A 9,821-nucleotide genomic window follows, 5' to 3' on the forward strand; every position below is an offset into this window, starting at 1 on the left:
AAAGTCTGATTTATCTTTTAAACAACCTGGGTGAGTATGAGTTGTACACCCAAAGAACGCTTCCAAATCCTTGGACATCACTCCTTTTCCCCCAAAATCTTCATTTAAAAACTGTATTTTGTAGCCTCATAAAAAGCCCTTCAAAGTTAGGCAAAGTGTGGGTAGCCCATTCTTACCATGTTTTCCACTTTTTGCTCTGCTGGGAATTGCATCAGGTGCCAATGACCTCCACAGACTCCTAATGACAGGAAAACGCTCAGTCTCCTCTCAGCAAGCAGATGGGAGCACAGTGCACACTCAAGGGGATGCTGTTAACTCCTCTGCGGTGGACAAGGTGTCTGTAGAGCATCTCCATCCACCAGAACTCTTTTCTTTCCCACATCTGTAGCGTTGGGCAGGATTTGGGTAGAAGAAACCATCTCACCATAACAGCAAGAGGGCTGAGCAGAATCCCCGCAGCTGCGGGAGATGTCGTAGGACAAATGGAAGCGAAAAAAAAAGGATTGGACATGCTTGATGTATGCAAGACTTAAATACCAGAGTACTAATCAGGTACACCCAACTGAAGTACACTTCTTTGGTTCTGAGTGATTTCAAATTTTCCTGGCCCTAATGCTACCGCAAACAGGGGCTCAAAATTGGTCCCTTCTGGAGCATATTAAAAAGCATAAGGGAAAAAAGGGTATTGTTTATTACTTCTTTCCCATAGATGTCCCTCCTTCAGACAAAGAGGTATGCAGTTACGTGGACGATTTAGGAGCAGCAGCTGAGAAAGAATAACTATAAAAATCATGTTTTAATAACAACAACAATAATAAGCACACAACAACATTTATAACCCTAGTTACAGGCCTGAGATATCATATCCATAGCAACTGCAGCATGTGGTGAATGCCGTATATTTAGAGTTCCCGTGCACCTGCCTAAAATAGCCGCCGATAAATTATGCTGATGTTTGTGCCTTTTTGACGGCGTTTTAAGGGGCTGCCGATGCACTCTGCAACCGCGCCGAGCCTTCGCGGCGCAGCACAGCAGCCGCAGTTTCACTTCCCTGCCAAACCTCCGTATTCTCAAGTTCGTCTCCCCTTTCGTGTTTCCCAATGTGATAAATTAGTCAAAAAAGACACCTCGAAGGCGAGCGATAGGTGCAGGGGAACAGCTGCCGCTCGCTTCCAGCGTCTGTCGGCTTCCCCGCTCCGGCACGGCGGCTGTCAAAACGTGCCTCCCGTTAATGTATTGAATTAATAAACTGTTGCAAGTAATTAGGGCTCCATCCTGCTTCTGTTGCAGACGGTGGCGATGTGATCGCGCTGTGTATTAATGGCTTGTGCGTAAATAGTTTACAAAGAGTTAATGAGTGACTGAGGGGTGTTTGAATACATGGCCAGTCGGTTGTGGAGATTGTTACAGAGTCCAACAAGTCAATCGCGTGCTTGTAACCGTGGCTTATAAGCATCTACCAGACCATCTGTTGATGTGCTTATTACATTTTATAACACAAACTCCTGATGTCTCCAAGTGCTTATAACAGCTATTAATCTTGCATTATTAACTCTTCTGAAGCAACATATATTTTAACTTGAAGACGTAGTATTACCATCAAGAATTCCACCAACCTAACTGGGAAAGGGGTCAGATTTTTACCCCATGTAATGGGCAGAAAGGATCTGTCCCTACTCTATTACATGATTTTTTCATGGAGTACTTTGGGTTTTCACCTCTTAAACTCTGGATGTACACAAATCCTACTGAACAGAAGCGGTGCCCACCTGGGTGCCCTCTGGAGCGACGTGATGCCGACCCACAGCAGAGAGAGAGACGTGCTGTGATCATATCAATACCTGGAAGAAACTCACTGCATTTTCCAATTGAATAGTAACATCCATCTCCAGATCTTAAAATGTGTTTATAGGCAATTAAATGTCACACTTCATTCGTAAGGAGGATAATTATTGCTACTGGGAAGAAAGAAACACAGGTGCAGATAGGCTCTAGTGACTTTAAGCTCACCCTTTTTTACCTGCGGGAGAATTAAAAGGACCATGAAAGCTTCTAGTTTGTTTTTTTTTTTTTTGCTTTGTTTTTAAAACCACAGGTATACAGTGATATATTTAAAATAGATTTCAAAATAAACTTCTTGTTTCTGTGTGTATTTGCAGTTGAGTCCAGATGGAGCTGGACATATGAAAATAAAGATTATTTGTTCTAGTTCAGCAGAACATATAAATGGAACCCAAAACAAAGTCAATAGTGGGTTCACTTATGGACTGTAACTATTCATTTCTAGCAAATCTTTGATAGAGCTCTCTACAAAAGGACCTAAACCTTACACGTACATAATACAAACCAATCACCTGACTCCCTCTTGGTTGGAATAGGGTTTTTGACTTCTTATAAAGGCAGGATTGGGCCAGGTGCTTTTTCAAAGAAATCATATTATCATTAGATTCTAGGGTAAATTTGTGCACAACTGTGAATGGCTGCATATACATTTAAATAACATTGAAAATATTTTGAAGCAGTGGGAACATATTTCCAGGTGGTTTGGGAATGTGTAAATATTAGCACATTCTGAAGGTTGGTTTTAAAAGGCCCTTCATACTTGATAGGTCTTGACATCAATTTTCCCATAATTTACTCTGTGTGTGCGTGTTAGTGTACGGTACGGCCACTACATATTTTGAAATGGATGACTCATATTGGTTCAGTGGCAGCGGGAAGAATGTTGGTCTAAAGATGGAGGACATGGAAAGAAGGTGCATATCATAAGCAGCTTGGAAAAGAAATTTCTAAACAGTCTTTGCCAGGACATGCCAAATACGAGAAATTGCAATATTCCTTGAAAGATGGCTTTCCATTAGCACCTGTGTACTCATTGCCTTAATCTCATTCCTCTACCCTTATTTTTTATACCAAATATGAGTGTTCAGAGTGGGCACAATGCCCACGCTATGAAGGGAATACATCCTTCTCGGTACATCGGTTAGAAAACTACTGCATTTAAACAACTGAGCCGATCGTATAGAAGGCTCTTGTTTTGTCTATCAATGAAATGAGCTTGAACCAGAAATACTAACTTCAAATATTTTCAAGCTTTAGATCAAATCAGAATACAATATATAGATCTAATGCTGATTTTGTTTAGAATTTTAAAATAATAATTTGGGGTTTTTTTATGTTGGGGCTCCAATATTATTTCTTTCATTGCAGTCTTAGTTTTCTCTTTCTGTACTTCCACTACCTACAAACAACTTGCCAAGAATACATGTGCTGTGTGACTAGACTGGTTCCATAGCAGAGAAAATACCCAGAAAATGGACTTTGAATCTCAGTTGTTTAAATCCCAGTTACCAGCCAATTATAACCCCAACAGAGACAAACTGTCTCCTTCACATAATGCTTTTCTTAACTCCTCTGTATTCAGCGCCACGTGGATACATTCAAGCTACTGCTTTTTTCTGGATGGGCTCCTCCAGCCCTGTCTGTACTTTTATTCTGCCCCTGGAGACAGTCACAGTTAAAATTCAGTCCAAATTGAGAAGATGTAACATAGCAGCTCTTGAGGCCAGTCGTCAAATACCTTGTCTACATCTAGTATACCTTCCTTAGGGACTATGGACTGCTGTTCCTGCAAGTTAACAAATACCTGGGATAGTTAAAATACTTATCCAAATAATCTGGACAAACCAATCAAAGCATTTCCCGTGGTGTCTCTCCCAGCCACACACTCCCCGTTTTCCTCTCTCAGAGCATTTCTGAAACTGGTATTCATGCAAATGAACCGGGGGAACACTGAGAATTTGTCCTGCAGCATCGTGTGAGCTTCTGGATTTGTTTTGTGCGAGAGAGTTGTCATTTGCCTGGAGGTTCCCATAGCGAATTTATTGGTCTTTTGACGTTCCTGGCGCCAGGTCTGCATTCCCATAAAACAAGCCAGAGGAAACTTTGGAAACAGAACCTTTATAGTATCCACATATTGGGCCATATTCAACTCCAAAGTCAGCAGGTGCAACTCCCATTGATTTCGGTGGGAATTCTGTCTGCTTACGCTGGAGCTGAACTTGGTCCATAGTATCTGGGCATCTTTCCCGAAAACTCTCTTCACTGGATGCAGGGAATGAACCAAAGCTTAATGCACTTCTCTGCTCTCCCTAGGAAAGGAATCAGTCTTTTCAAGAGATTATAGGAAAAAAAAAATACCTGCTAGTCTTGCAAACCGCTTTTGCTGTTGTAACCCGGTGTTTATATCTGAAGTGTTCTTATGAACTCATACTCCTCCTTGTTTAAAGATTGTCTATCCAAGATCACCCTTTTTTTTTTGAGACTTAAAAGGAAGAATTAATTTAGTCTCTTTTTCTTTTTTTATGGCACAGTGTTTGTTGTGCAATGATTTTTAAACATCACTGAAAAAAAACCTTCTAATGCAAATAATTCAAGAAATAATATCTCCTGAAAAGGATTGTGATTTTTTTCTGAAGAAATGCTTTTTCTGCCAAGTCATCTTACAGAGAAAAATGCCCAGTTGCATTAGATAATATTTTACTTAAATCCCTCAGAGGGGAAGGAAAAATCTCAGGTACATTTTTAAGACCCTCACTCTTTAGGATGTGTCATTGCAACTGAACATATGCTTAAGTGCATTCTTAAATAAGATGCTTTTGAATTCGGTCTTACATAACTGTATCTTCATACCAGAGGATTTGCATTTTGTAGTATTTCCTACACAGTAACTGTAGATAAATTAAAATAGTATTATAATCTCCAGGCAAAATTACATGTGGGCTAAGGCATGAGATTCCCATTTGTCAGCAAAATCTGGTGAGAGCAGATTTGGAGGGATGGGGGGGGATATATCCGTCATCATAGGGGCAGGATCTTATCAGGAAGGCTGTTCTCACACGAGTTGGGCATAGATTAGTTTACTTAAATTCAAGATGAACTGCTGAGCGAGACAGGAGGATATCTGGCTACTTTCTTCACCTTCTCGATCCAGACAAAAATAACTGAGATGAGGGCACATTACCTGCTCAAGTCAAGTTCTCAAAATGCTCCTCCAGTCATTTAGGCGCACCATATTCACTGTCAAACATGCTTTTGAAAAATCCTCTCGTAGGCTTCTAGTTGGCATAAATCTGCCCATGTATGTTTATGAAATGTTATTTTCACTTTCCGACACAAAAAAATTGCAGGAATTTTCCTGAGGAGGCAGCAGGGGCGGTTCTGGCCAAGAGAGACACCCTGGTGAGAAAGCGAGCTGCATGCAGGGGTGCCAGAGAGATGCAAGCTATTTTCTTCCACTGCATTGTGCATATTAGATATACCATTTAAGTGATAAAACATATTAAAGAACCACCACCTTCTTAGACAAACCCAGTAGAACAACGAACACAATGCACAGGAAAAAAGTCGTAAGTTTTCTGAGTCAAAAGATGCAATAGGCAATGTGGGAACGTGTGTTCCATAAAGCAGCCTTTTTCTCTTCAAACTCTTTATGCTGGTCACCCTAAACACCATTCTGCATCAGTCCAAGCCAAAGATTTTCTTCACGAGAAATGTTTGTGCAGACCCCAGCATAGGGATAGAAATATTTTATAAGTCACTAAGTATTTTCTAAGTCACTGCGAGACGCATCATCTGATTGTAGCAGGTCTGAAGTACATCAAGAAGAGGCTTTGAAGAGTATTAACTTTCTGGAGCGTGTCATTGCTCTTGAATAACAGGAAGAGTGGACCTGTGTAGTCACTTCTTTTTCCTGGATTTCATGCATTAATCCGGGAATTTAAACACTGAAGCCTCCTGGCTTCCCCACATGCCTGTGTCCCCATGGAGCACAGTATGAGCCACTCTGGCACTAGTGACAATACAGTAGTTTTATCACATGTACTGTAATATCGTCCCTTGTAAAGCATAACACTCTTGAGTAGGCATAGTAAACTGAAGACAATCAAGATCTTAAAGGGTAATACATTTTTATGTGTTTAGTAGCTTACGGTGCTATATAACTTCAGAGCCCAAATGCAGTAGTGGCCTCTCCAAATCACACTATTAATATCATATAATGAACAGTGCTGCTACTCTTGAATTCTGGCACACCAGAGGGCAATTTCCAGCGCTTCTAGTCCCCAGTAAAATGTTATCCTCTCTGCTGTGTATGTGCCTGCCTTATGCCGAGCAATGCTGTTCAGGACTGCAGTGGTGTCATTGTGACTGACAGAGGGTTTTCCACACTGATGCTGGGGTAACCAAAGATGGGAATTTGGCTTTTTGCTGCCTAGGGATTATCTAAATTGCAGTAAAAGAGATGTTTTCAACTGCAGAATAAGTTTTCCTTGCTCAATGGGACCCCTCAAGCATTTTTTTCTCCAAGAACCAGCTCTCCTCCCCACTTTAACCCTGAGCCAGGACACAAAGCAGTGTTGCACAGTGTGACTTGACGCATCCCTGCAGTGTGAATGAGGCTTTGAGCATTGTGCCCAACCCTCAGACAGAATCAGCATTTTTGACAACTTCTTTCCCTTCTACCCCAGTGAGAGAGCTCCTGGAAGTCAGTTTGTTCGTGCTCATACATGGGGAATACTCAAGATTTGAGCTACATTGCAGCATAGCCAACTGTCCTTTCCCCTCTGAACACAGATGTGGATGATGCTCCTCTCAGCTCTGGCACTTGGCATTCTGGATTTTCGCGAGGATCCAGAGAGCAGAATATGTCTCCATCTTCCCATCTGCTCTCTGAGAATAGTTGGAAATTAAGGTTAAATGTTGCTTTGTCTTTGCTTTCCTCTTCCTTTCTGCAGGAGTCACAGGACCCTTGTGCCTCGAGGAACTCCCTGGGGCTACACAAGCCTTAGGAGCTGATCATGGTTTTGTGTGCCCTGAAATCTTTTCTGAGATTTCATATGAAGATGCCTGTAGGACACACACACACAAAACAAACCAACCAACCACCCACCCAACACTCAAAACCAACCCCCTTTACCCCCCCCCCCCCCCCCAAGAAAACCTGTAGAAGGTTTCCAAGATCATTGTTGGAGGACAGGGCTGAGCTCAGCTTAGATTACTCATGCAGTTTTATAGGGCACGGCTGCAGTGCATCACTTATTTGCCATCAGTGAGAGGTATGTGAACAGTAATGGGAAACAACAGTAGCAGTGTTTGTACAATGCATCGCCACTTCAGAAAATTTGGTTTCTAGTAACAAACTGTCACGTATCCAAGGCTGACACAAATTAAGACTGTGATACAACAAGTGTCATCATGTTTTCAAATCGAGAGCATCTTGCTCAAAAAAAAAAATCACTTTCATTTTGAGTTTCCAGTGCTTTAAAACAACTCGACTGAAGAAAACATTGCCCAGCACCTGAGCAATGGGCACAGGACAGAACAGAATAGTAAGGAACGGCTTTTTTTCCCCTTATTAATGGTATTTTGCTCCTTCCCACAGTAATTAGAATTCAGATAATGTTAATGTTCCCATTCTTATGTTAAAATTAATAGTAGACTGCTGGTATTTCAGCTAGACATTAATTATATAATATTCATATGACAAATGCTGTTAGTTTTAGAAATCTTCCAGATAAACTTATATAAATTTGTCACCACAAACCCATGAAAAAACTTCCATGCATATTGATTAAGGCTTTTCTATAGTAATGCCAGAATCCTGAATAGTCCAAAGGTAGCTGCCTGCTTCTAAATAAAAAGGAGAATATCCAGCTGTATCACTCCATTCTTTCAGTCTTTTTTCTTTTCATTTTAAGCCTGCCATTTCTCACCACTATGTAACACTGAAGAAATCACCTTCACATCAAAACTTACTTCCAGAACACCTTTTGTGTAACAGGTTAATATTTTACAGCTATTATCTGGACATTATTTGAATTTGAGTGATAGAAAAGAAGAAAATACATACAGGCCTTCTGTAGAGATTTGGTGAGCAGCTGGCATACACTTTCCAAAAACAAGAATCTGTAACAAGAGTTTTCAAGGGCTTTTCAGCCACAGGCAACTGCCTATTATCTTCATAAACCCCCTCCTGTGTTGCAAATAAGAGGAGATCCCCAGCAGGCACAAACTATCAGAGATCCCTTGAAGTCACCTGAAGATCTTCCTGGATGCTCTATAGTAAAAACTTAACAGCATGTTTTGTCATTATGCTATTTGCATTAGGGTTACAAGTCAGCTGTTAGGATCATTATTCTGTTGTTCTTGAAGACTGCACCAACTACTCTTGTCTTCCAGTCACCCACTGTCTCCTCAGCTCCTCTATGATTTACTCAAACAAGCATTTGAAGGCTCACCTTATTTTCAAGACAAGCATGCAGTTTTAATTCAACCCTCTTCTCCTGTAAAAGGGTGCACTGGCCTCACTATGAAGTGCAAAGTGGTTCGGTGGAAAACACGTTTAAGAAAATATTTTTTCCTTTTTTTCTTAAAAAAAAAAAAAAGGTGAAACTACTTATGTTAGTAACTGAGATGTTGGATACTAAGGCAAATAAGTACTTAGCAGTGTACGAAATCCCAGAAACTCATAGAGCTTGACTCTTTACTCATGACTGTTAGAAAATGACTTTCGCAAATGCTCTGCAGCGCTTTGTGTAACCTGAGTTTCCCCGTTTCCCTTCATTGTATTCCTTTGTGCAATCCAGATTTGTAAATCATTCCAGGAAACTTTTTATTAACTCACAAGAGCCCTCCAAGACAATATCCTGTAATTTCCACTGCTCTGAGTCAGACCCAATCATATCAGCTGAAAAATATCTGTGACCTTTTTGTGTCATTTTTCATCTGGTGATTGCAGAAAACCAAAGTAACTTCTGGGTAAAGTTCTTCTTCACTATTATGAAAGGGAAGGTTTTACCCATTCTTGCAGCCCAGCTGAATTTGCACTGAATAATTTCATTATGCCTCTGTAAATTCCCCTCACAGCTCAAAAAGCACCAAGTATTTTTCTTTCATTGATTACAGCTGAGTAGTCTAACGCAGCTGCATTTCAATGCAAGTGAAGTGATTCCTTTATGTTGTAGCTATTTTGCCAAGAGTGTATGGTGTGAGGTGGATAAAAAGGACAATATTGCAAGTGGCCGCAGCAGAACCTCATCTATCATAACTCTGAACCTCCTGCAGCACAATTTTATGTCTCTCCATCCCTGGCCGACTCCTCCTTGCCAGGGTGTGCAGTGACAGGAGTACTCGCAGTGTCCCCCAGCAGCTCAGACATCACATCTGCTGCTTCATGAGGATGCTGAGCGGTCTGGAGCATCTTTCTTATGAGGAGGGACTGAGAGAGCTGGGTCTGTTCAGCCTGGAGAAGAGAAGCTGAGAGGGATCTCATAGATGTTTATAAATATCTGAAGGATGGGTGTCAGAGGATGGACCAGACTCCTTTCAGTGGTGCCCAACAACAGGGTGAGGGGCAACAGGCACAGACTGAAGCACAGGAGGTTCCATCTGAACGTGAGGAGAAACTTCTTTACTTTGAGGTGCCAGAGCCCTGGAAGAGGCTGCCCAGAGCAGGTGTGGAGTCTCCTTCTCTGGAGATGTTCAAAACCCTCCTGGACACGTTCCTCTGTGATCTGCTCTGGTGACCCTGTGTTAGCAGGTGGGTTGGACAAGATGATCTCCAGAGGACCCTTCAACCCCAACCATTCTGTGATTCATTTCAACCCCAGCTCAGCAGAACTCATTTCTCCTCCAGGAGCAGGAAACACCACAACATTATGGCTGCAGGGGAAATATCAATGAGGGTGTTTGTGTTTTCCCATCCTCTGCGTATGTTGTGTTACAGCTGAGCAGGCAAGGTACCCCATGGGGAGCTGCTGTTC

The sequence above is a fragment of the Streptopelia decaocto genome (assembly GCF_964273445.1).
Source record: "Streptopelia decaocto genome assembly, chromosome: 9".
Taxonomy (NCBI): Eukaryota; Metazoa; Chordata; class Aves; order Columbiformes; family Columbidae; genus Streptopelia; species Streptopelia decaocto.